Source organism: Colius striatus, chromosome 19, assembly GCF_028858725.1.
Source record: "Colius striatus isolate bColStr4 chromosome 19, bColStr4.1.hap1, whole genome shotgun sequence".
In the NCBI taxonomy this organism is placed as follows: Eukaryota; Metazoa; Chordata; class Aves; order Coliiformes; family Coliidae; genus Colius; species Colius striatus.
Window position 1 is genome coordinate 7,892,370 of NC_084777.1, and position 24,031 is coordinate 7,916,400.

A 24,031-nucleotide genomic window follows, 5' to 3' on the forward strand; every position below is an offset into this window, starting at 1 on the left:
GGCAAAGAGTCTCACCCTGCACAAATGCTGTAGCAGGTTTTCCACTCTTCTGACACATACCACGAGGGCATGGGATGTGTTTCTGGAAGACAGGCTTCAGTCACGCACCTTCTGTTCCTGGGGTCAGAACAGGGCCAATCACTGGAAATCTGTCAATGTATAGCAAGGAGAGTCAGGCTAAATGACCCAACAACTTGCCCATGTCTCAAATACATTAGTGGTCTTTATATGCCAGCACTGTCACGCCTCTTTCATCCACACATTAGGGGCACAGCAAAGCAATTGGTATGAAATTGTAGTTCCTGCTGCTGCTACAAGCACTAAATCTTGCTTTGTTTTTCCTATTTTCTTTTCTTCATTTTGTTTTTAACAGCCATCCACACTCCTTTACTGAAGCCATAAAAAAAATAAAAGTTATGAAAAGCAAAAGAAAAGAAGCTATTTCTAGGCAGAGGAACGTGTCTCTCTAGTTGTTTGTGGCTGAGTAGCACAAGAGGGGGCCTGATCCTCCATATGTTTGTAGGATGCATCACACAAGAGAGACCTGAATTGAGCCCTCCAGGCACAACTGTAATGTAAATATTAATTAACATTAATGGTCTGTGGCCTTGCCTGTCAGCTGGAAGCCAGCAATACTGTGCATGGCCGAGTAGCATTAATTTGTTGTTGGAGCCCTGAAAGCAGAGTCTGATGCTACGATGAGCACAGCAGCTTTGCTCCCACCTACCCACCCTGCTCTGCTTCTGGGTCATTCACAGGGAGGGAAATCACAACTGGGATGAGATGCTATTCCTGTTTCAAACAGCACTGGGGACACAGGTGGGAGATAGGTTCACTGCTGAGCTCTACCCTACCATAGGCTCCTCCTGTTGCAAACTCTAGGCATGGTGCCATGTATTTAAGATGCTGGGAACATCATCAACAAATGGTGGGTCACGCTTCCAAAACCCTCTCTTATTCTCCTGGGCAGATCTCTGCAAGCTGCACCTCACTCTTCTTGCAGCCAGGCACACATTGATCATTTTGGGGTCTCCAGATGGAACATCTCAGGTTCCCACTTGTTCCCATACTGTGGGCCCAGTTCTCAGGATCTCCCCCGCTTTCCCTCCCTCCTTCTCTCTGCAAGCACCTCCAATGAATTATTAATTGCAGCTCATCCAATTAAAGGACTCCTGCATGTTAATAATTCATGGCTGCTCGTCAGAGCTGTTGGCTGGCAGGCTAGGCAGCACTAGGGTTTGGGGCTTCGGTGAACTGAGAGGAGTGAAGTGCAATAAAGAAAGGAAGAAATCAATAGTGTAGCACAGGCTGTACACATCCAGGAGACTCTTTATTATATCTGAAAATTGCTTTCTGTGATTGCTACCATCATTACTTCTGTATTTAGGTTTTAACGACTCGTCCATCATGAAGGGCTGTATCCATAACAAAAAAGGCCAATTGCACTAAAACAGTTAAATTCTTTTAATATCTGGCATTGGGTGAAAGCAGTAATGACTTCATTTTGTCTGTGCTCCCTTTTACAGTGAAACCTTCCTCATTCAGAAGCCAGTTTCCTTGTTGTCTCTGTAAGTTAGAATAGATCTACTGCTTTTCCCTCTGGAAATGGACCCATCAATGATGTTCATGGGAGTAACTTGCAGCTTAGCAGCTTTGGCATTAGTATGTAAAGGCAGTTCCTAGGACATGAGAATACCAACAGAGTATACAGAGGAAGCATGAATGTGCTGCTACGTGCTAGGCAGAACCAAGCTTTTATCAGGGCTCAGGAGAAAGAAAATGGGACTCGAAACCTCTCCTGAGGCTTGAGATGAGTCGGCATTAGGGAAAAGGTTGACAAGATAGTCTGGGATGAGGGCCATGCAAGCTGTGCACATTAGAGGGGATACAGCCTCCTACAGGGTAGGTCTGAAACATGAATAAAGTGAAATTGCAGATTGGGGTATGTGAGCATAGGCATAGGGAGCAATTCCAGATTGGCAAATGGCCAACCTTGTTGTGTCTCAGAAAAGGGTACACAAAGAATGAAGAGTTACAACAGAAAGCCAGAGAAAGCCAAAGTAGAAATAAGATCCACTTGGGTTTTTTTGGCCAGTGATGGCAGCCCACTTAAAGAAATGAGGCTTTCAACAAGAGTATGTCTAGGTGGAAATCACAGCAAGCCCAAAGCCTCAGGAAAGGTGTGCCTCAAACACAGGGAAATGGTTTACTGCCAATGGATAACCCAGTAAAATGATGGGGACTATATTGAGCAGGAAGTCAACTTAAATGCTACATCCTCCAAAGTCTTTTGTCTCTGGAATGGTCTCTCTTTAATAGGGGTCATAACCTCCTTTTATAAGTTTGGGGACTATGAAGAGGAGGTCAGATGTACAGGAAGCTGGGGAACCCTTTTTGTAGCCTTGCACATTGGGGACATTTCACTTTAAACCACATTTGATGGAAACCATTAAAAAAAAAAAGCCTGTTGCTGGTGTGCAGCACAAGTGTTTCAGCACATGGGAGTTGGGAGATGATTTTGAAAGAAACTGTGACTTTATCCAGCATCTACTTCAATGAGACTTCAAACTGGAGCTTTCCACCACACTGCAAATGCATAATACTGATGAAACACTGTGTCTGCATGGGAGTGTGATGTGACTGAATCACAGGCTTTAAAATATGTAAGAACTTGGAGAGAAGAGTTACTCACTTTTTAATGCAAGTGATTTTAGTGCTGATTTGAGAACCCTGAGGAGAACGTGGAGTTCAGTCTTCATGGCCCATTCAGTCTTTGGTCTCTCAGCTGCAATTTCCAATTAGTGCTAATTTGATTGTGGTTTCTGTGGTGTAGATCACATCGACCTTTTATACCCAGCTGATCTGGCCCTGCAATTTGGTAGATCTTTCCCTATGGGCAGTGGATAATTTGAGACTTGTCACCATGACATTCCCCCTATTTAAATGTTTTACTCAGTCCCAGTTCCTGGGAAGCCCAGTTCTGAAGGTGTTCAGGCTAAAATCCATTCCCTCATCGTTTCCTTTTCCAGCCCCCAAAGCCACATGTTAATTCCAAGCTTCATATATTAAATATGCACCAAAATAATGCCCCCAAAACTATCACTTGGCACCACAGAAAGCAGGAGAGTTTGTGGAAAGGCCAACTCCCCTTGAAAGAGTAATGGGATCTTAGTGAAGAGCTGTGATTTAGGAGTGGCATGACAGCTGTGGGTGGCTGAGGAGGTACAACTCATTGCATGAATGGCTCACTAACCAGCTGCTGAATGTGCTCAAGGGAAATGGCAACTAGGAAAATGGACTGGTTTGTGGCTTTTTTCCACAGGTTTTTGCAATATATTAATTTGTCTGCTGTGTAAGCACAGAGCAGTTCCAGAGAATGAAACCAACATCAACTTGTAACATTGCTGTGTTTTTAAGCAAGACCAAAACCACCAAAAAACCTTAGCAGAAAACCAAATTTCTGGTTTGTTTTGGTTTTGGGTTTTTTTATTGACATTTTAATGAGGGAAGAATTGATCATATGTCAGCTCTGGAGTTGAGGTCTTTGAAAAACCTAGCTTTTAGCTTGCAATTAAAAGATGGAGAAATGAGCAGGGATGATGCCCCACTTCCAGACATTTCCCTGGAAGCTCCAGCCTAAATCCATTTCTCTTCCAGCATTGCTTTGTGCAATATCATTTTCCACTTGATTCTCTCTCTGCTGTTTGCTTTATGTGTCTGTTAATACATAAGCCTGTTCTTTTTTATCTTGCTTGTATTTTGGGCTTTTTTTCCCCCCTTTCCCTGCTTAGCACTAAACTGCAGCACACACGTTGTGCTTTGAGCTGCCTGTGATCTGTCAGTGGGCCCAGGAGCTTAGCCTTAACAGTCTATGTAAATATTGTCTCAAAATTACAAATATTCAGAATGGCAGTAATATATGGAGCTTTTGTTAAAGCATCTTGTTTTATGGGCTTAACTACAGGCTGGGAAGCATGGAGATGTTGATGTGTTATTTGTACAAGGGACACGGACTCACGTGTACACAAAAGCCCAACTTTGTACAAATAGCAGTTCAGGCCATAAATATCATGGCAAAATTGCTCCCAGATCAAAACAACCCCCAAAAGATACACAATTGAAATGAAGTCAGACTGAATTACTTTCAGGGCACACACCCTTCTCTTTTTCCCCTCTGAAAGTGGGTGGAAAACTCCAGCACTGAGAAGCCTATTCTGGATCAACACATTTAGAAACAAAATGTACCTTTGTATCTAAAAATCTGAGTGTCATGAATATTTAACGTGGAGAGGAAAGAATGATTTTGTCAGTGTGTAAAGCAGTCCCAGAGAGGCTCAAATTCTGCCTGGTTTCTATTAGCTTTCGTTCTCTGTAAACACACTGAGTCATTTGCTGCAGGAGAGGTGTGTGAGGACGGGGAGGGAAAGGCACATGGGTAAAAAAGGGAAAAAAAGCCAGTGCCATGCAAAGGGCTGGGAATGGATTTGCTGAGGGGAATGGATTTGCTGTGCAAAGTGCAGCCTGCATCCTCATTTCTCACCATGTGTTGCTGGGTCTGTACAGACAAGTTTAGCTGCAGTTTTCAGCCCACCAATGTCACGAATTTGAAAGGTCTCCTACCCTGCTAAAAAAAATAGATGAAAGGTGGCTGTACATCCTGGCTAACCACCTATATAGCAAGACAGAGACCTAGAGTCACCTAAAGGGAAATCTTAGGTTGGTGAAAATGTGAATGAAAACAGCTCTTCTGTCAGCTCATCCCCAGCTGGTTGAAACCAAACCTGGTCTGTGTCAGAAGACATTGTCATTACTGGGGTGTGATGAGTTCCCCATAGACCTTGTGAGCTACATGCACACCATGAAGCCTCCAAGCTACAAATGCAATGAGAGGCAGGAGCTGACTTTGATCCAGCACAGCAGGGACAGTCTAGAGGATCCAGTTTTACCATCCTGGCACAGGGAGGCAATCACATCAGCATATATTCGTACTGAAGGCAGCAGGTCTTTAAATGTTGTGTCGTACTTGTTCTACTCCCTTGCATTTTCCTCTGTATTTACTGAGATCTCTCTACATTTTGTATTGTTTAGTCCAGGCTTTGGACTGCAGCAGGGCTGGGGAGGTGCAAAATTAAACCTGCCTGTGCCTCCTGAGCTGGGAGTGGGATGACTTCTGTGTAAACAGAGATTAACCCAGGGAGACGAGGGGGCTGCAGCTTCTCTTCCCACTGCATGAGCACGTGCCAGTGGCGGGCAGGGCACAGCATGGGTTTGGTAGACAGTGTCTTTAACAGCATTTTGCTCATGCCTACTTTCCATTACTTCAGTTTTCATAAGAGAAAGGGCAATGTGTTCATATAGTCTACCTGGACCCATCCTGCTGTTTTGCAAATGGAACTCCTTTGGCAATATCAGGCAGATGAGATTTTTATCTTTTGCTTCCTGAGTTGCTTTTTTCCTTCCTGCCTTTACCATGCAGGTGTAGGCAGGAGTCAGAGCCTTTGAGATGGGCTGCTGGTACCAGGCTGCCATCCAGAGGGGAAAGATACAGTGCTGGGAGTACCAGGCACTTACTGGATGGGGAAAACATACAAAAGGAATAGCTCTAGTCAGGAAATCAGAGCAGAACTTTACAGCTAGGGCAAGGAGAGGTTTTGAAAAGGGTCAGATATCTTCAAGTCATTTTCAAGATCCTGAAGGCTTGAACCAAACCCTTGCTCCAGAATCTTTTCTGATGAAATTCCAGATCAAGAGCAGCAGCAGCATTTGCAAATGAAAAGAAATCACATAGGACCCCAAACCTAACCCCTAACTGTGGCACTTGAACCTTTCTGAAGCAGAAATGACCAAAACCACAAACAGGGCATAAAGCAGCTATTACCAGTCATTTGAGGCAAGGCCTGTCTGGTGTCTGCAGGGACACCTGATCTCCAAACTCTCAGACCATGGTTTGAGACCATTTGCCCTCAAGAAATAACCTCAGCACACTGACAGGACAGACACATCTATGTAATCAATACCTACTAGTTTTCTCCACCCATGGGTTGTGTATAGGTATGCACATGTAGAGCTGGACACATCTGTGCCTATATTCAGGACCTTTTCAGTGACCACATACAAATACATGTCAGTGTACCTGTTACATACAAATATAGAGACAGTGTGCTGCTCTGTATAGATTTTTGCTAGATCTTCCTTTTGTAATGTGATCAATCACAGCTCTAGAGCAGAAGGTGACCAAAGTGCCTTGTTAAACTAATAATTGCACAGGAACCAAATTATTTCCAATAAAATCTTTTAAAACCTTTATAAAACTTCCACTCTAAGCCCAGTTTTCCTGGGAGACCTGTAATTACTGAGAGTGGAAAGAAAGGCACATATCTAGCTTCTCTCACCAGCCACCCAATAGACACTAAAACTGGGCTGCACTGAGAAGGTGGCCCCTGTGGAGTCTCCTGATTGAGACACAAGCCTATGGGCTTGTGCTGCCCATCTCCCAGCAGGGTTTATAATTAAAGCTGTATTGCTGTTTATATTCCAGCAGTACCTGTGAGATCCACTGCACAAGGTGCTGTGCAAACAGAGAGGCAGCAGGCTTGCTGCAAAGGATTTACAACCGTAATAGATAAGGTGTACTGATGGGGGGGTGGCTGTGGAGAGGGGTGAGGAGGAAGAAGGACAGAGAGGCTTTCAAGGTTGTGTGTTAACAGAATACAGAAGTCAGGAGGCTGATTCCCAAGCAGCTGCCACTCTCTGCCAGGCCATACTGCCTCTCAAATTTAGCCTCCAAGAAACACACATGTGGCTTCACCCAGCCACATTCATGTTATATTTGTGCATGTGATCACATTGCAAGGCAGAAGTGATGCCTCTTAGCTGCAGCTGAGGTTTTAGTATCCTATTTAGTATCTTACCTGATGGTCCCATTCGACTGCAGGAATCCTCTTAAGAGATGGATATTTAGAATGGACTCTGCTACTGAAAACTCCTGTGTGCCACATGCAGCTCCAAGACAGGTCTCCTGGTGAAGGTCTCCAGGTCTCCTCTCTTCCCCAATGTACCCTGGGGCTTGGAAAGGGCAGATGCTCTGCACTGCAATTGCATGACATGGAGGTCTTACTCCTAGCCAGTAAGTCAAAGGCAAATTTGGGAGGTCTGTGTCTGTCTCATGCAAGCAAAGAACAGCAGTAGAGGATGCTGACACAGTCTGGGAGCACTGGAGAGGAGGAACCCAGCTGGGTGAGGGTAACAGATGGGCATCTTGTCCAGCAAATGCCATCACAGTAGGTGCAGTAGGGATCACTCCCAGCCAGTGCAGCCAGGAAAGCATGCCAGTGCCTTGTTCATTGAAGCATCCTGCCTGCACCCCTGGGAAAAAACCTCTCACTTTGTAAATGAGGAGCTATCTTCTCTGGAGAGGCCTCTGTTTCTGTGAGACTTTCCATCAGCTTCAGTGCCATCCATCCTAGGCAACATTAGTAATAGAGGGAAGAAAGGCAGAAAACAAGAAAGTTAGTAAGTCGTGGGCTGTGTTTGGTTAAACAGTGTCTTCAGGCTTCAAAACTAATGCATATGGAAGGGGGTGTTATGTAGGGACACTCAGCTTCCTTCCTCCGAGTTAATTAACCTCCTTCACCTCCATGCTGTTATAGACACAAGCAGTTCTACTGCATATGTCAAGGGCATAATTAGCACAGGCTGAGCAAACCACACACACAGAATGGAAGTGTGCCTGCAAGATGGACAGAAATGAAAGCCAGGCATCAGCAGGGAGAGTGAGCCATGGCTCAGCTGACCACGTGTGGCAGCAGCAAATCTGAGCTACTGGAGGGAAAGGTAAGGGCTGCCTTTTTCCATTGCCTGTCTGCATTTGCAGCATGGATGAGAGGCTCCATCCACCAAAGCAGAGCAGATTCATTCTCTGGGGAGATGACAAGGGGTAGGAGCAGCTTGGTAACTGAGCAAAGTCTTCCTCAGTTCCTATTCATTGCACCCAGTGGATTCAGACCTCTAGCATTTCCATCTTCTCAGTGCTCAGAGGACACAACTTTCCTCCCTCATTAGGTTAGCATGATGACAGATCATCATCATTCTTCATCATACAGGAGAAAGTCTGCACCCTCCCTGCCACCTCTGCAGCTCTGCACAGCCCTGACCTCCCAAAAACTTTGCAGCCATCACTCTAGACCCCATCTCATTCCTGGTAATCTGGGTTCCATATTCCTGTCTTTCAGGATGATGCCATCTGCTGTCATGAAAATGAACCCCCTTAGCAGGGAAGGCTGAGGTATAGCCCAATGGGAAACTGCTTTGCCTGAGGGCAGGTCTGCAGGGATCCCTGTGAAGGTGTCCACCATGGTGCACACAGCTCATTTCATGGGGCCATTGTCCCTCACTCCTCAGGCTTCCCATGGATCTTCCCATGCCTGTTGATCAACTCCATTCATGCTGGTTCCTCTTCTTCCTCCTACTTCATCTGCTAGCTTTTCCTGTTCCATCTCACCTGTCAGAGGCACTGCAAGCAGCCTGGAACATCCCTGCTCCATGACTGAAGATCCCCTGTGCTACTGTCATGCAGAGTCCTGTGAATGGAGGGTGTGAGAGGAGAGAAATGGAGAAGTTTAATGATTCCCTGGAAGGCCTCAACTCCTCTGCAGTCCACAGCTTCTGACATTGCCTCCTGCCTTCTCCCCAGAATCACAGAACACACATGCAAAACATTCCCCATTTTCCAATGTTGCTGTTTTATAGAAACATAGTGCTTGTTCCAGCTGCAGGCACTAAATCATCCCTCTCTCTTAGACATGTGCTGAAGAAGTAAGGCCAGTGATGAATGGGGCTGTCCATATTTACACTGGGAGAAAAACAGCTGTGTGAATCTCACTGTGCAATGAGTACTCTGTGCAAGCTCGGCATCCCCCTTGCTTCCTCCTCCAGTACTTGGTGACAGTGACTGATTATCCACTTTTGCAGAGTACTGCCCAGCAGCATGCATGACTTCCAGCACCTCTTGAAAGTGAGAAGGGGAGGGAACCTAACCCCCAAGTCATCAGAGTTACTGTATTTCTTTGGCTAGTCTGATTCCTGTGATGACTTCACAAACAAGCAGGCCAGAGAAAGAAAAGGGAAATGCTGATTCAATTGTAAGTGAGAGGGAGGAGGAGAAAGGGTAGCCTGGCCTGTTTCTTGCAATTAACAGCATCCAAGATGTTGAGCACCTGTAGCACTCCTCATCCTTCAGACAAATGCTCAAGGTAAATATTGATGCCAGTATACTTTGTGTAATCAGACCACAGTTCTTGGCATAGAACTCTTGGACTGTGGGATTTAAGAAGAGCTTAAAATGTTGGCAAGAGAAACATCATAGGCTTCCCACCTTTCCCCATTGTTTCATACCTGCCTTCATCTACACTGTTGGCTGCTGCCTTCACTTAGTGACCCAATCTGAGCCTTAGGTAGAAGGGAATACTTTGTTCTTTCACCAGATCTCTACACCATCCTTTCACTGGACTGCACCCCTTCCAAGCAGACTCCCTTCCAGACTCCCTGCCCATTTTCCTTCTAACCTGTATCCCTGTAACCCAGCAGGAAAGTTTCACGTCCATGATCTATCTTAGGCTTCATTGCAATTAACACATCTCAGCAGAATGCTTCACTTTCACCAAACCAGCATGTTCTGAGAGGAAAAATGTGAGACTCTCAAACCAGTCATAACATTTCTGATTATCTCTCCTTATCTTCCTTAGCTGATGGACACGTGTCAGGTACAAGCAACAAAATGATGGAGAAGGGAACAAACTGTAGGGTTGTCTACATCCACATACTTGCTTAAATATGACTCTGATACCTTCATCCATCCCTTTGCATCAAAAGATGTAACTTACAGCAGTAGGATGGGGGGCTGCACTGCTCAGAGGAGTCCTGAGAGTGAGGCTGAAGAAAGGAACTTGTCGCTGTAGTTTGGAGAGATGACACTGTGTGAGGCTCCTACCTGCCCTAAGTAGGCTCAGGTGAAGAGAAGGAGTAGACTATCCCTGTAGAAGACCAGAGGAAGGGTCACCTTGAAATCCCAACCTTGGCATGGGTTTCCTTGAGGTGGCTTCAGGGCTTTTTGGTCTGAAACACACCCCTTCCCCACCATCACAGGCTGGCTTCATAGTTGTAGGGGGAAAAGAAAGAACTGCAAACAAGAAAGGGCATTTCCAATCTGCTGGAGTGTCTGAGGAGGGGGAAGAAAGGTAGATTCAGGGAAAGGCAATGAGAAGAATGGCAGGGAGCTGGGAGCAGCTCCTTGCCTTATTCCTATGCTGCTCCACTCCACACTCAGATAAAGTGGTCCCTTCTCTCCAGCCTTCTCCTTTCCAGTCACACACTCAGTTGGTTAATTCTCTCCTCGTCGAGATCAAAGATTAGATAGAGCCTGGATTTATAGCTAGTGAAAATAAAAAGAGCTGCTCCTATCAAGGATTCAAATGATTAAATATCCCACCATAGAAATACTTTTAACTTCACTTACAGTACAATTTCACTTACACACTGATGCAGTTGACAGCACTAACAAAAGCTGCTTGAGTAATATGGGGCCTGGAGAGAGAGAGAGAGAAGCTGGAGGAGAGAATGAGAACAAGGGATAGGGACAGAAATGGAGAGAGAAAGAGAGAAATGGGATTAGATAGCAAGATGCAAAGAGAGGAAAGGCAGGAAAAGAGAAGGAAAGGAGGAGGTTGGCTCTCTCTGCCTGCAGCATTAGAAGTACAAGAGCTAAACCAATTAAACAATGAAAGGAAAGCAAAGGATTAAATGAAGGGCTATGTAAAACAGCTCTTCTAATCCAGCTCATTTACTGCTCTTTATTCTCCATTTCCCTCTCATGTTGATCCTCAGATTCAACAACACCAGACCCCTAGTGCCTTGTGCCTTGTACATGCAGGATCCTGCTGGCAACCTGGCCTGCCCCATTGCTCCTCTCCCACCTCTGCCCCTGCCAGGTGATGGCCTGAGGATGCTCATGGGAAGACAAATGAGCCTGGACCAAGCTTTGGTCACACCCAGGATTAGATTGCTCCTGCCTTCCAGCCAAACTTGCTTAAGGAAGACCTCAGCAATGCACATAGAGCTTTCCATGAAATGGGGCTGTCCCTCCCTACCATCACTAACCAGCAGATCAGGGGAGAGACTGTTCCTCTCTGTGTGCTGCTGGAGAGCCCCATTTTGGACAAAGCTTCTAGGTTGCTGGTGTTATCCAAAGGACAGAGGGGAATTTTGAGGGCAGCTTCTCCTCCTGCCTTCTCTGTGGCTCCTCTTTTCCCTCATTCCCTTCCTTCTCACAGATTGAGAGACACAGGAGCTGTGAGATCCACAGTGGGCACAGCCTCGGTGTGCACAGGAGGGCTGTAGCTCTCACCCAGAGCACATCATACCAAAAGCTATAGATAGCAACATGGGAAAGAGCACTTCCCCTCCCCGTGCCCCACCTCCTCCATTCCCAGGCGATGCTGGGATCCCCTACAGCTCCCAGACATGCTGTGTGGGTCAGGGAGCCCTGCAGAAACTGGGGCACTTATGGAGGAAGTGTCTGTTAGCTAAAATGCAACAAACAGGAGGTTGATGGGGACTAACATGATTTATCCACCTTCTCCTTTTCCCCTCTTTCTCCGTTTGCCTGGTGTTTGCTGCTCTTTTGGTTACTTCTTACAGTTGTGACCTCAGCCTCAGGGACAGCAGAGGGACAGCTGAGCAAGTCATTCAGGGAAGGACCTGAGTGTTGGGGGAAAGTGTGGCTCCCAAGAGGAGGTTATCTGTGCCTGGCCACTGTCTGCAGGGATGCTGTGCTGTTTGGAAATGACTTTTTTTTCCCCTTCAGCACTCCAAAGCTACAGATCATTTGAATTCATCCTCTCCTTCCCTTTCAGGAGACAGAAAGGCCCCAGCCATACTTGAAATGAGACAGATGCTTATGGAATTGTGGTTTTAAAAGCATTTTTCAGTTGAGTTCTTTCCTTTTCTACACAGAGCAGTCCAATGTGAGCTGACTAATAAATGCATTATCTTTTTTTCCCCTTTCCTAGGAGGGTTTGATATGGCAGCTTCATAGATCAGCCCAGTCTCCAGGGATATTTCTGCCCTAAACAAAATGGAAATTGTCTGCCCCCTCACAAGCCCTCAGTGACTCATACAATAAAGAGAACCCATAAATATTTGGGTAATTACAGTCCATTCACCTAAATTCCATAAGAGGCAGAGCACTTTCTCACTCTGTGTCCTTAAACAGCTGCCACGTGCTGCTGTTGGCTGCCTGTGGGTTGCCACAAGCAGCCGCTTCCCCCTTCCTGGGCAGCTTCCAGATAGTGTGCAACCAGCTCTTCACACAGAGTTAGCAAAGGCTGGGAACATTGTCTAGCAAAAGGATGAAAACTTGTGCAATGAATGGGAAGTTAGATACTATGGAGGTTTATACACAGTACCCATAGAGCCAGTGCCTTTCCCTGCATGCCCCATCATGGGTCACCAAGATCACACTGTAGCCACCTCCTTGACACGGAGATCAGAGGAGCCCTGCACCTGGAGTGAGAATTGACTGCAATATGCTGCATCCAGACTCTCCAGTGACAGTCCTAGAGATTAATGCAGTTTATAATGTTATTATTGCTGTGTTATTGTTAATATTTTACTGCTTGTTGTCATCACTCTACAAAGCAGATCCAGCTATACATATCTCTGATCTGGGTGGTCTACAGCCCTGTGTACCTTCCCTGCTTACATCAGGCTCATGTTGCAGCTATTTGGTGCTGCATAAAATTACCATAAAGACCAAAGTAGAGAATATATATTTTTAAAAGAGTGATTCAGTGAAGCTTTGGGCTGTGTTATTTCCTTCCTTCCCTCCCTGCCTTCTCAGCTCAGGGTGAATTCCATGGTGTGCAAGAACGCTTTTAAAAATCCTTCCTTGAAGTTAGCCCTCTCTGCACATCCCAGCTGCCTTTTCTCTGTGGCTCCTCTCTGCTCCTTGAAGACCTCTTGCAGTGCAGCTGATGGCCACAGTGACAGCAAGGCCATAGGTTTCCTTTTGCCCAGCCCAAGGCAGTCAAGGAGACACGGAGTGGATTTGCATAAAGTATCTGTCTTTCTTGACTTTCCAACAATCCTCCAAAGAGCATCTCCACCATGAGAAAACTGGGCATCGTTGCCTTGTTCAGCCCACAGGCATCTGGCAAGCAGAGAAGTCACACTGCCCCTGCCAGAGGTAGAGATGGACACATCTACAGAAATATGCTTGTTCTGGTCTACAGAGGGGAGCTCTCCAAGGAGTTGGTGACTGGCAACCTCAGTGTGGGAATGAAAAGCTGTTGAGATAAAAGAACCTATCAAGAGCATCCTCCCACTTCCAGAGGTAACCAGTCCCAGCTACCTCAAGAGAAAAGGTCTGAGCAACCTGAGCCTGGTGTCAGACCTTGCCAGTCACAAACTTTTTAGTACAACCTGCTGCTTTATCAAATGCTTCAATTTATCTACTTTTCACTCCCTTCACCCCACACACATACACACACACTTCCTTTTCCTCCTGCTACTTAAAAATTGTTTCTTTCCTTGCTATGGTTGATGGTGGCTCTAATCAGCACTTTCCTTGTCTAATTGCCTCATTGCAAGCTTCTCCCTGAACCTGTCAGACACAAACTCACACTTCTTGCCTTACTTGTCACAAGAAAAATTGTTCTTTTAAATGTGTCTGGGAGAGACACAAGGACATTGAATACTCCAGGGAGAGAGAAGGATGGAGGAGTGAGTGAGTAACTCATTACAGGGTATTTCTAAAAGTCCCCCCTCAACTTAGCTGGAGATACACAAACACAGAATAAAGAAAAATCTCTGTCTCAAAGACATCACAGTTCAAAACACATTGACACTGAAAAGTCCCTGCAGAAGTTCTACCTGCTGTGATTATAGCAGAGGATGAGAGGATTATACAGTGAAACAAACCATCCATGGCAGGAGGGATTATTTTGTACGTTAGAGGAAGATTTGGTGACTTTAAATACTAATGCCCCATTAATGATTAATGTATCTCTTGCATAGCAACCTGCTTGCTGACCTGTCTCAATCACTTCAGATGTGCTAGGAGAGAAAAAAAGAGATTGCATGCTTTTGCTGTACCAGTGTTGCATTCATGTAAGAAATTTCTGTCCTGTTTGTAGCTGTGAGGAGTGCAGAGTTTTACCTCCCCACATTCAACTCCTCTGTTATCCACCTAAATTAGATTATTTGTGAAGCACACTGATGCTCACCCCGGGTGAGAGCAGAAGAGTCTTTCAGGCCAAGGTATTTGTGGTGGTTGTCTTATCTTCTGATAAGATAACAGTGTTCTTCCACTTCACTGACACATTAGCTTTAGTGCTGGTAGATGTGCCTATCAAAGGCTTGAAGAAAGATGCAGTGTGGTTGTTTGTGTATCCTTGGTAAGATAGACAATGACCTTAGTCTTACCTCCACCTGTTTTGTCTCAGATTAAGCAGGTGACAAGGGTGATGTCCCATCTTCAGGTCTTGTCTGAAGTAACTTGGAAGTCTCTCACTTCATGGCAGTTATATTGGTGACATATCAATCCTTGTCCTTTACATTTCATCTCACAGGAGCAGGTTCTCTCTATGGCACACGACAAGCTGCTTCAGACCAGACCCTCTCTCATCTCCTCAAGTGTTAGTGAGTAAAGATTTATTTGCAGTAACTAATATGTCTGTGCTTGAGTGCCTTGCCTACAAGTGACCACAGCTGCTTCCTGTGCCAGTTTTCCCTTTGTGTTTTGGAAGGGTTTTTTGAGCATGTGGCTCAGAGAACCCCCATGGCAACTTCTTGTAGATCTTGCTCTTGGAAACATTGACAGGAGAAAGTATCCAGGAGCTGCCACAGAATCACAGAATGGTAGGGATTGGAAGGGTTCACTAAAGATCATCTAGTCCAAGTCCCCTGCTAAAGCAGGTCCACCTAGATCAGCGTGTCTGGCATTGCTCTGTCACAGGGCAATGTGCTCCTCTACCCAAGTGCACCTCTACCTGCCCAGGGTTTCATTACCTGTGTTTGGCTGTGGAGCTGGGAGTGCTGATTGCTGGCAGGTGAGCTGGTTACAGAGCAGCTCTGGCCTCCTGGTGAGGCAAAAACAGGAAGATACCAGCAGGGCACAATTAGAGGGTGGAGTAGAGAAGGGGAGAGATTGACTGTGGGCCACTGCTAGGTATTTTAGCTGTCAAAAAATTACTTTAACCTGAACATTTAGGCTTTAAAAATATTTCTTCAATCAAGGAAATATCTGCTACTCACAAGGACAAAGCTAAAGCAGCATCTTCTCAGAAAATTAGTTTAAAATAAAAAAGGTGGAGAATTTAATAGCAGGAGAGGAAGGAGAGAGAAAAAAATGTGCCTGTGCATGGTCTTTAGTCCCTGTCCCTCATGCCTCTGCATTGCAATGGGGATATGGTATAACCCTTTTTTTCTAGGAGCAAAATGTTTGCATCTATGCCTTAAAGTCCAATTAACAGCTCAATAAAGTTGATGTCAGTCTCCAAAGAGTTTTTACCTTTAAATCACCTTCTGTACTGACTGGCTGCTGCCTTCCCAGGAAGGTACTCAGCAGTCTCCATCTCCCTGTGCAGAAGAACACAGGGATACAGAACTCCTGAACCTCTCTCATCCCATGGGAGCCCAACCACCATCCTCACACCAGATCACCTACAGGGCTGAGACCTTTGCCTGGCTCTTGCACAGTCCCTCCAGATTTATGCCAAGTAAAACAGAACTGGTTTTGTCCCTTCTACTTACTAGGCCAATAATTCTTTACCACCCTTTTCAAATCCCTTGCTGTTGGAATGTAGGATACAAATGACTCAATCTATGCATTTCGTGTCATTTGTGAACCATTAGGCCTCACTTAAGAGAGTTTGCATCACTCCACTCTCATCTTTATCATCCTAGCCTGATTCTGGGCTTGGGCCAAATAGCATTCATTTCTTTTCCTTTACCTTCATTTCTGTATGTTCTATTGAGTTATTCAGATGCTTTCCATTGGGGTGAATTGGAAACACACAATGGAAAATGCAGCTCCTCAAAGGAAACATTTACAGTTGCTGGTTTGTTTGTTTATCTGAAAAATCAACATGCACAAAGGAGACTGATTAAAAATAGAAACATGGCTCAAATACTGCCATTTTCTAAATGTCTTGCTTGGAAACAAAGTAACAAAATACTAAACATATTTTGCTTATAATACACTAAATGCTGCCTGAGGAGCTGAAAGCTGGACACCTCCTACAACAGCCAGGCTCTCAGGAGAATTCCACTTGTACTTTGGTTCACAGTGTCTCAGGCTCCTGACAGGACTCCAGGATACCTTTTAATATGTTCTTTGGAATTCTGTAAGCCCTATTTTTGCAGCAAGCTGGCACTTCTACAACTCCAGCAAGGAATGTGTCACTAAGGACATGTAGCTGTTTAATACTGAACTGGTCTGAAAAAGTTCAGGGAAATTCAGTGAAAGAACTCAAAATACTCTGTTTTTGTTGGGGTTTTTTGATTTTTCAGTGGAACTAATTGCAATGGAAATACACAAAATAAAGTGTTCTTTCACTTTGGAGCTTTTCTCTTTTTTTTTAGAGTTGCTCATCTATAATAAATGTTTAATTAAGGTTTTCGTTGCAAGCTGGGAGAAAAATCTGGGGTAGAAATTCCACATTTAGCACTGTGTTACCTTTTATGATGACAGAAAATAAACTGCCAGCAAAAACAGGAATTAGAGTGAGACTCTCTTCCTACATATTGATCCCAATGGGCTCATACTTAGCAATGTTTAGAGCCATTTTGGGCAGGTACGAAGAAGGGATCATCACTGTTTAGTTTGAGAATAAGAGAAGTACAGATAGTTCTGCCTAGTGAAAACTAACATGACATTTTAACTGGGCCCAGGTTCCACCTCTGTCATTACCAAGGGTTTTCTGTTTCCATCAGAAGCACAGTTCTGGGCTTCCCAGTTCAAGAGAGACAGGGAACTTCTGGAGAGAGGCCAGTGGAGGGCTACAAAGATGATGAGAGGACTCTCTCCTATGAGGAAAAGCTTTGGAACCTGCAGCTATTTGGCTTAGAGAAGACTCAAGGACCTTATCAGTGCTGATGAATACCTAAAGGGCAAGTGTCAAGAGGATGGGGCCAGTCTTTATTCTGTGGTGCCCAGTGACAGGACAAGGGGTAACTGACACAAGCTGGAACACAGGATGTCCACTGGAGAGTGAGGAGAAACTCCTTTGGTGCTGAGGTGAGGGAGCTCTGGCCCAGGCTGCCCAGAGAGGGTGTGGAGGCTCCTTCTTGAGAGGTTTCCAACCCCAGCTGGACACGTTCCTGTGCCCCCTGAGCGAGGGGAACCTGCTTTAGCAGGGGTTGGGCTGGAGCAGCTCTGCAGGGCCATTCCAACCCCCACCATTCTGTTTCTAGGAGGTCCAGGGTGGTGGGAATAAAAAGTCTGATCCACTCCACTGATTCCTATAGGTATAGGACCGCTAGATTTTTAAGATACACCTAGCAAAATGCTTCTCTACTTCTTCAAAGCACTTGGTGCCTCCAGAGAAACCTCAGACACCCCCATCTTCATAGATCTTGTCACCTGGTCCCTTATACGCTACCCGTAGCACATACTTATTTTCCCACTCTGGGAACTAAGATAAAGACAAAAGGTTTCACTATCATCACTACTTTTGTGGGCATTTTTATCACCAGTAGGATACATATTGATTTTGAACCAGACTTGTTTGCCTGAACTCTGGAGCTGGCAGTCTGTGGACATCTTTTCAATCTATTCATCACTCCCAGGTGTCGGGTGCCCTCTTTTTATTTTTAAGGCATGTAATAAAGCACAAAATTAATTCCATGTCTGATTTATGCCCAAAGCCACCATTCTGTGTTCTTCCAGCTGAGATTTGATTTGATTTCATTAGATTCTTTCCCATAGAGGCAGATAATTTTCTTCAAGTTTAGGTTTGAGTGTTTCTGGGTTTGTCTGGGGTTTGGAGTTGTTTTCTTATTGTTGTTAAATAGCTGAAAAATGCATCCTGATATTTGTCTGTATGGAGCTATTCAAATAAAAACTAAAAATGTGCCTTTTTAAAGTCAAAGGCACAAGTTTTGTGTAGATGAATTATTTTCCTTTATCCTTGCTATTTGTTGACTATCCTATGTCATTAAAAGGTATTGTCATGAGATGCCTTTGGCATATTTGTAAGAGATATGGCAAGTGATTTACCTACCTACATTCTCACAAGGCTATATTTAATAACAATTCCAGCTTAGCAGCTATCATCTAAAAAAAAACCCAGATGTGCCTAGATGGGCTGGCAAATACCTATCCTATGTGATGCTTCCAGAAGGCAATCAAATATTCCCCCCTGCTCTGTTCATCCTACCTTTGAGAACAGATAGGCTTAAGGATATGACTGGGAGGGAGCAAACCCAGGTTCTGTGAGGCCAGATAACAGGGACTGTAATAACACACGTCATGTTGTCAAAGCAATAGCCTGCACCCACCCTTCGTTAAACACACACGGTCTGGCTCCTACTGTCTCTATGCTAGAGTGAGTCCTCGCTGCTCTTGATCATGTTACCCCAGTGTAAAAAGACTCTGAGTGTGACCCTGATGAGATGGAACACAAGAAAAGGGAAGATAAAGGAAAAAAGAAGAAGAAAAAAAAGAAGAAACAGTGAGATCAGAAGATGACAAGCTGGGGAAATAACCAAAGGAGAAATGAAGTGATGAGGAAAAAGCAACACAAGGGGAAACCAGCTGAATTTAACTCAGACTTAAATGCTTTAACAGGACTAAGCTGTCCTTGATGTTCATATGGGCTGTACCAGCTAGAGAGAAGGGCCTGAAATGTTTTTTAACATGCTGCAGGTCTTTAAGGAGCCAAAAGCAGTGTGTGCCCCAGCTGGGTCTGTCCTAAGCAGCAAGTTACCACAGCCCAGCCTGTGTGGTGCACGCTCCCACCCTGCCTGATGCAAGAAGGAATTTCATAGAAATCAGCCATTTCTTTAAGGTCTGAGATCACAGCTTGCAACTAATTATAGAAATAAATAACTAGTGACTGGAGCCATCTGTTCTTTATTTGGCAGTGCCTTTCTTCTTCATGAGATTAGCACACCTGCAACCTCCACCTCTTCCTGAGGATGGGTCATTCTGCCCTCTAAACTGCAGACGAATTGCTGGAGTGCAGGCAACCCTCTGGAGATGTTGCTACTTTTCCTCCTTCTCCTCACCCCCAGGGGAGAATAATTAATATGCTCAATTGAGTTTCATTAGTTATTCAGGTTGAGGAAAAGCAGCAACTAGGAAGTACAGTGGTAAATAGTTATTTATCACCATGGTTTGAACCTCATTATCGGTGCAAGAGGTGGAGGGTTTGGCTCTGGCACTCTGACAGCCAGGCTGCATCTTTACTGGCAGAGCAGGAGCATCACTGGGTGTTTGCATGAGCCAGGGGACATACATGCAGCAAGCAGAGGACTCTTGATGGGTAGCCCAAGGGGTTAAGCATGGTGGCACGAGGTTACTGACCCCTGAGGTCCCGACCTGCTGCAACCATCCCACAGCACTCCTCCCCATAAGAGTGTCTTGTCTCACATCAGAAGGGTGTGGGATGGATGTTACCCAAATCCAGACAATTAAGAGTTTTCTTACATCCTCACCAAGGGTAAAATCGGGGTAGAATGTGGGAAAATCTGGCTTTTTCTCTCTTTTCTTCCACATTCTCACATTTCCCTTGTTTTAATCTCTTGCATTGAAGTGTGCTGTACAACAATGATCATGGCAGTGAATGTTAAAAGGATTATTCATTTTACTCCTTTTTTTTTTGGAGTTTGACTTTTAGCTTAAGTCGAAAATATTTCAGGTCTTTAGAGCCATAATTAGACATATTGTCCTTAACCAAATGCCAGGTAATTTGTACACACTTGAGGTAAATCTTTCACTGGAAAGGTAGGCAAATATTGAAATATGTAATGAAAAGGAAAGGAGGCATGAATAAAGGAAAAAAACCCAAACCCCACACAACTGTTTTAAATCTTTTCAATTACTTTCCCTTCTCCCTCTCATTAGTAAATATTTTAGTTATTCTTGCATTGCACAAATCCTCCTTTCAGGGCCTCTGTGTATCTTTCTCATTAACATCCTCTCTTTTTTTAGTTTAAAAAGTCATAAAGACATAGTTATTTTTTGAAATTCATATCCTACACAAGATCCAGCTGCAGGGACCAGAGAGAAAGAAATAGCAGTGCTGTTAATTCATTCTGGGCAGGGACTTTTGTCTTCCTACAGTTAGATGAGAAGGAGTTTTCTTTTGGCTGAAAACATTCAAAGTGTGTGCAGCACTGTGGGAAATAGCACCTAAAGGGACTTTAGTGGGAGGGAGAAATTAAAAGGATGGAAAAGTCAAGCAGTGACAGAGGTAGTCAGAGAATTTACAAATTATTCTTTCTGACAATGTAGACAGCTCTAGGAGGCTGCCTTCTCTTTCAAGATAAAGTCACTTGTCATTCTGTTAGGAAAAAGACAAGGGATGTGTCAGGAGTTATTTGAAATGTAAAGTATTGTTTTTAGCTTCTTTTTCTCTCATTATTGTAGTAGCAAAGTACTCTCTCAGTGCTGATGGAGAGGCTGGGATTGCAGCTGGTAAGGAGGGCTGCAGGACCAAGTGGGCTAAGAAACTCTCAAGGCCAGGATAGAATGGAGAAAAAAACAATTTGGGGACCCATAGTATTGAAGTTGTGGGACAAAGGAGTAGCTTTGTATCAGGAATGAGAAGGAAAGGGGATAATCAGTAGCTCTGTAATGCTGATCAACTCAAGTACTGCAGGCTGTAGGGCAGCAGAGGTGAATGAAAGAGCTCAGCATCAGGGATCCCCTAAGGACAGGGTACTACACAGATAAGGAATCACCAGAAGATGCTCAAATGAAGTGTATCAGTGCAACCACTACTTGCCTGTCACAAGGCCACAGATGCTCCCTTTTACTTTGAGTCCTCTCTGTCTCCCCTCCTGGGCCTCCAAGGCTGGGTTTCTTTGTTACTCTTTGTGCACTGAAGAGGAATACTCTTCCCAAAAAACTCCTCTGTGGAATTTCTCCTCTCTTCATCAGTGTCACTGGGAAGCATCAAAGCATCACATGAATCACAGCATTGCTCCTATAGCTGAGTTTACTTCCCATGTTCCTTGTTCATTTCAAAGCAATCCTGCTATCTGAACAAAACCCTCCAAATTCTCTGAGTGCCTCAGATACTTCACCTGTCTTCTCTTTCTTAGCCCAGCCCCCTCTGCTCCTAGGGCAAGGGAAGTTTCAAACCAACTTTATATTAAGTGCCAACCTGCTACAAGTCCCAGCTGCTGACAAACTCTGAAGCACAATGGCCCAATAAAGTCCAGAACCTGGAAAAGTTCATTTCTATCTCCCCCTGAGGAACATGCTCCCTGCTATCCCATGGTTGACAGCAAGGGTTATCCAGACAGGTAATGCTTTGATGTTCACCACTATGCCAGCTTTCCTTTTTAGCCTCTCTCTGTAATGGCTGCAGTTAGCAAAATAACACCGGTGGCAGATAAGCATCTGGTAACCCATGGCAACCAAGTTCTGTAGAAAATGGTCTTCCAGTAATTTCATAAATGAGTAGGCTTTTTGTTGTTGTTGTTGTTGTAAATGGGAGAAGAAAAAGGAGGATGAGAGACTAGAGAAAGGCACCAGGCGTGTTTGTGTGCATACATATGTCCCTGTGAGTGCAGGCAGGTGCCATAGGCATCCCTGTGTGCTCTGGAAGTGAATGGATGCTCCACTGTACCTCCAGGCCAGACAACATGGGCTTGCACACCTGTGGCCACTTTTTTCTCTCCACTCCATCAGCCAGGGTCTAGGGGTTTGGATCTCTAATCAGTAATTTCTTCCAAATCTCACTATAGCAATGGCAGGCAACTGAAAATAAACCCAGGTACAGGATGAGGCCACCAGATGAGATTAGACAGACGTATAGACACGACAGGAGACAGGGAGACAGATATCTGTGCAAGTTGCTGTTACAAGATGAAGCTGATTATGTTCCATTCTGGATTTGATTAGACTGCATAAGTAGACAGACCAGCAGAAATGAGCTGCCTGGTAGAGCAGGACATTTAACTAAAGGTCAGATAAAATTGCCCTGGAAACTGGTAGATACAGCAAAGTGTGGAAGTGGAGGTGGAGCTGTTTGGGCTGGTTTCTGTTAGAGAGACAGGAAAAGAGTTTAAGTGCTACGATTTTTGGAAGCTTTGTACATGCCTCACCTCAAAAGTGCTGCACAGAAGCACACCCATATTGCAGCACACACACTGCAATGCTCACCTTACCATGCCAACACCCTAAATCCTCAGTGCACAGTCACAAACGCTCCATGGCCACAAGAATCCCCTGCTGACCACCTCTTTGTGTATCCAACTGACCTGAGCCATGGAGGAAGGAAAGCAGTCTCCCAGTCCTGCCTTCCACTGCTGAGATGGCAAATCCAGACAACAGCCTCCTAATGGAGAAATACTCTCCCTGCTCATAAATGAAGACAAGTAACAAACCAAAACTGCCAGGGAACTGACATTCACAAGCAGCATTTGTATTATTTTTTTGTATATACTTTTTCCCCCCTCTAAATTAACTTTTCCTTTAAATACATTATTTTCAGCAGGCCAAATAATTGGATTTTTCTTTGTTAAAAGAAGGGAACATAAATTACTCCTGTTGGGTGCAGATTAGGTTATGGGATTTCTTTTCTTCTGTCACCGTCAATGCCCCAGTGTCAGAGAGCTTTAATATTTAATGCATTCCTAATTAGTCTCCATTGGCCCAGGGCACTTAACAAAACCTGACACCAGCCATCGAGTCAAGTTCATTTAGAGAGCACAATTACCCAACCATCATTTCCATACCGCAGCTGGATTACCCATGAAATTCCCTTCCCAGCCCCCCATCCTCGCTCCCACCTTCCCACAGTCGCAAGTTAATTACAAAAGGCAAAAAAAATAAAAGAAAGAGGATTTGATTCCAGTGACAGAAGATACAAATTATCTCATTTGGTCAGGGCAATGACATTTCCAAGACTCCTTTAATCGCTAAGAAGCTCGGCTGCATTGAACGGCATTTACCGAAGGATATTGCTGCCTGTGTCACTCTGCTGCCTTGATGCCTTGTTGCTCTGCATGCTCCAAAGATCTGAAGTTCATGCTTTCCCCAATGCACAGACAGATCATCTGGCAAAGGAGGAGGGAATAAAAAAGAGAAAAAAGAAAAACATCTGGAAAGGAAAAGAAAATATAACTTGAAATAACAATGATTTTCCCAGGGGGGTTCAGCTTTCGATCAACAGGCATGGTGGGGCACAGGGAGGGCTTAGCTGGTGGTGAGAGATGGCAAAGACAGACAACAGTAATGATCACAAGACTAAGCTTTACAAAGAAACCAGGGGATGAAGGGAGATCCCAGCTTTGTTGCATTAGAAGCTGAGCCAAAGCACAGGATATCCTCACTCCCCAGCCTCTGGGACCTAACCCTGGTGTCACCCAGGTGCAGTTCTTGATAAATCCAAGAGAAACAAGCTCTGAAGCGCCGTCTGGAAGCACCGACCTTTCGCTGTCGGCTCTAGGGACACTAGCAATGCAAAGTTCAGCTTCACGAATTCCCATCTAGAGAAAGACTTTGACTCTTTGCCCTAAGGAGCCCTGGGTATAACTGAGCTGGGGAGAAAAGAAAAAGGAGAGAAGCACATTGGGACTTCAATATTCTGGAGAACAATAACCCAAACTCCAGCAGCCAAACACTAACCTCCTCTGGTGCCAGCTCTTTTGCCACCACAAATGTCTCACATGGCAGACTTGGGATAAAAAATTGGCATTTGAGTGACAAAAAATGCTGTGAACAGAACCTTTTGGGGATGTTAATAACACTGGAACCAAACTGTTTTCTTGGGATGCGTTGGCTTGACCTTCCTTTTCAAAG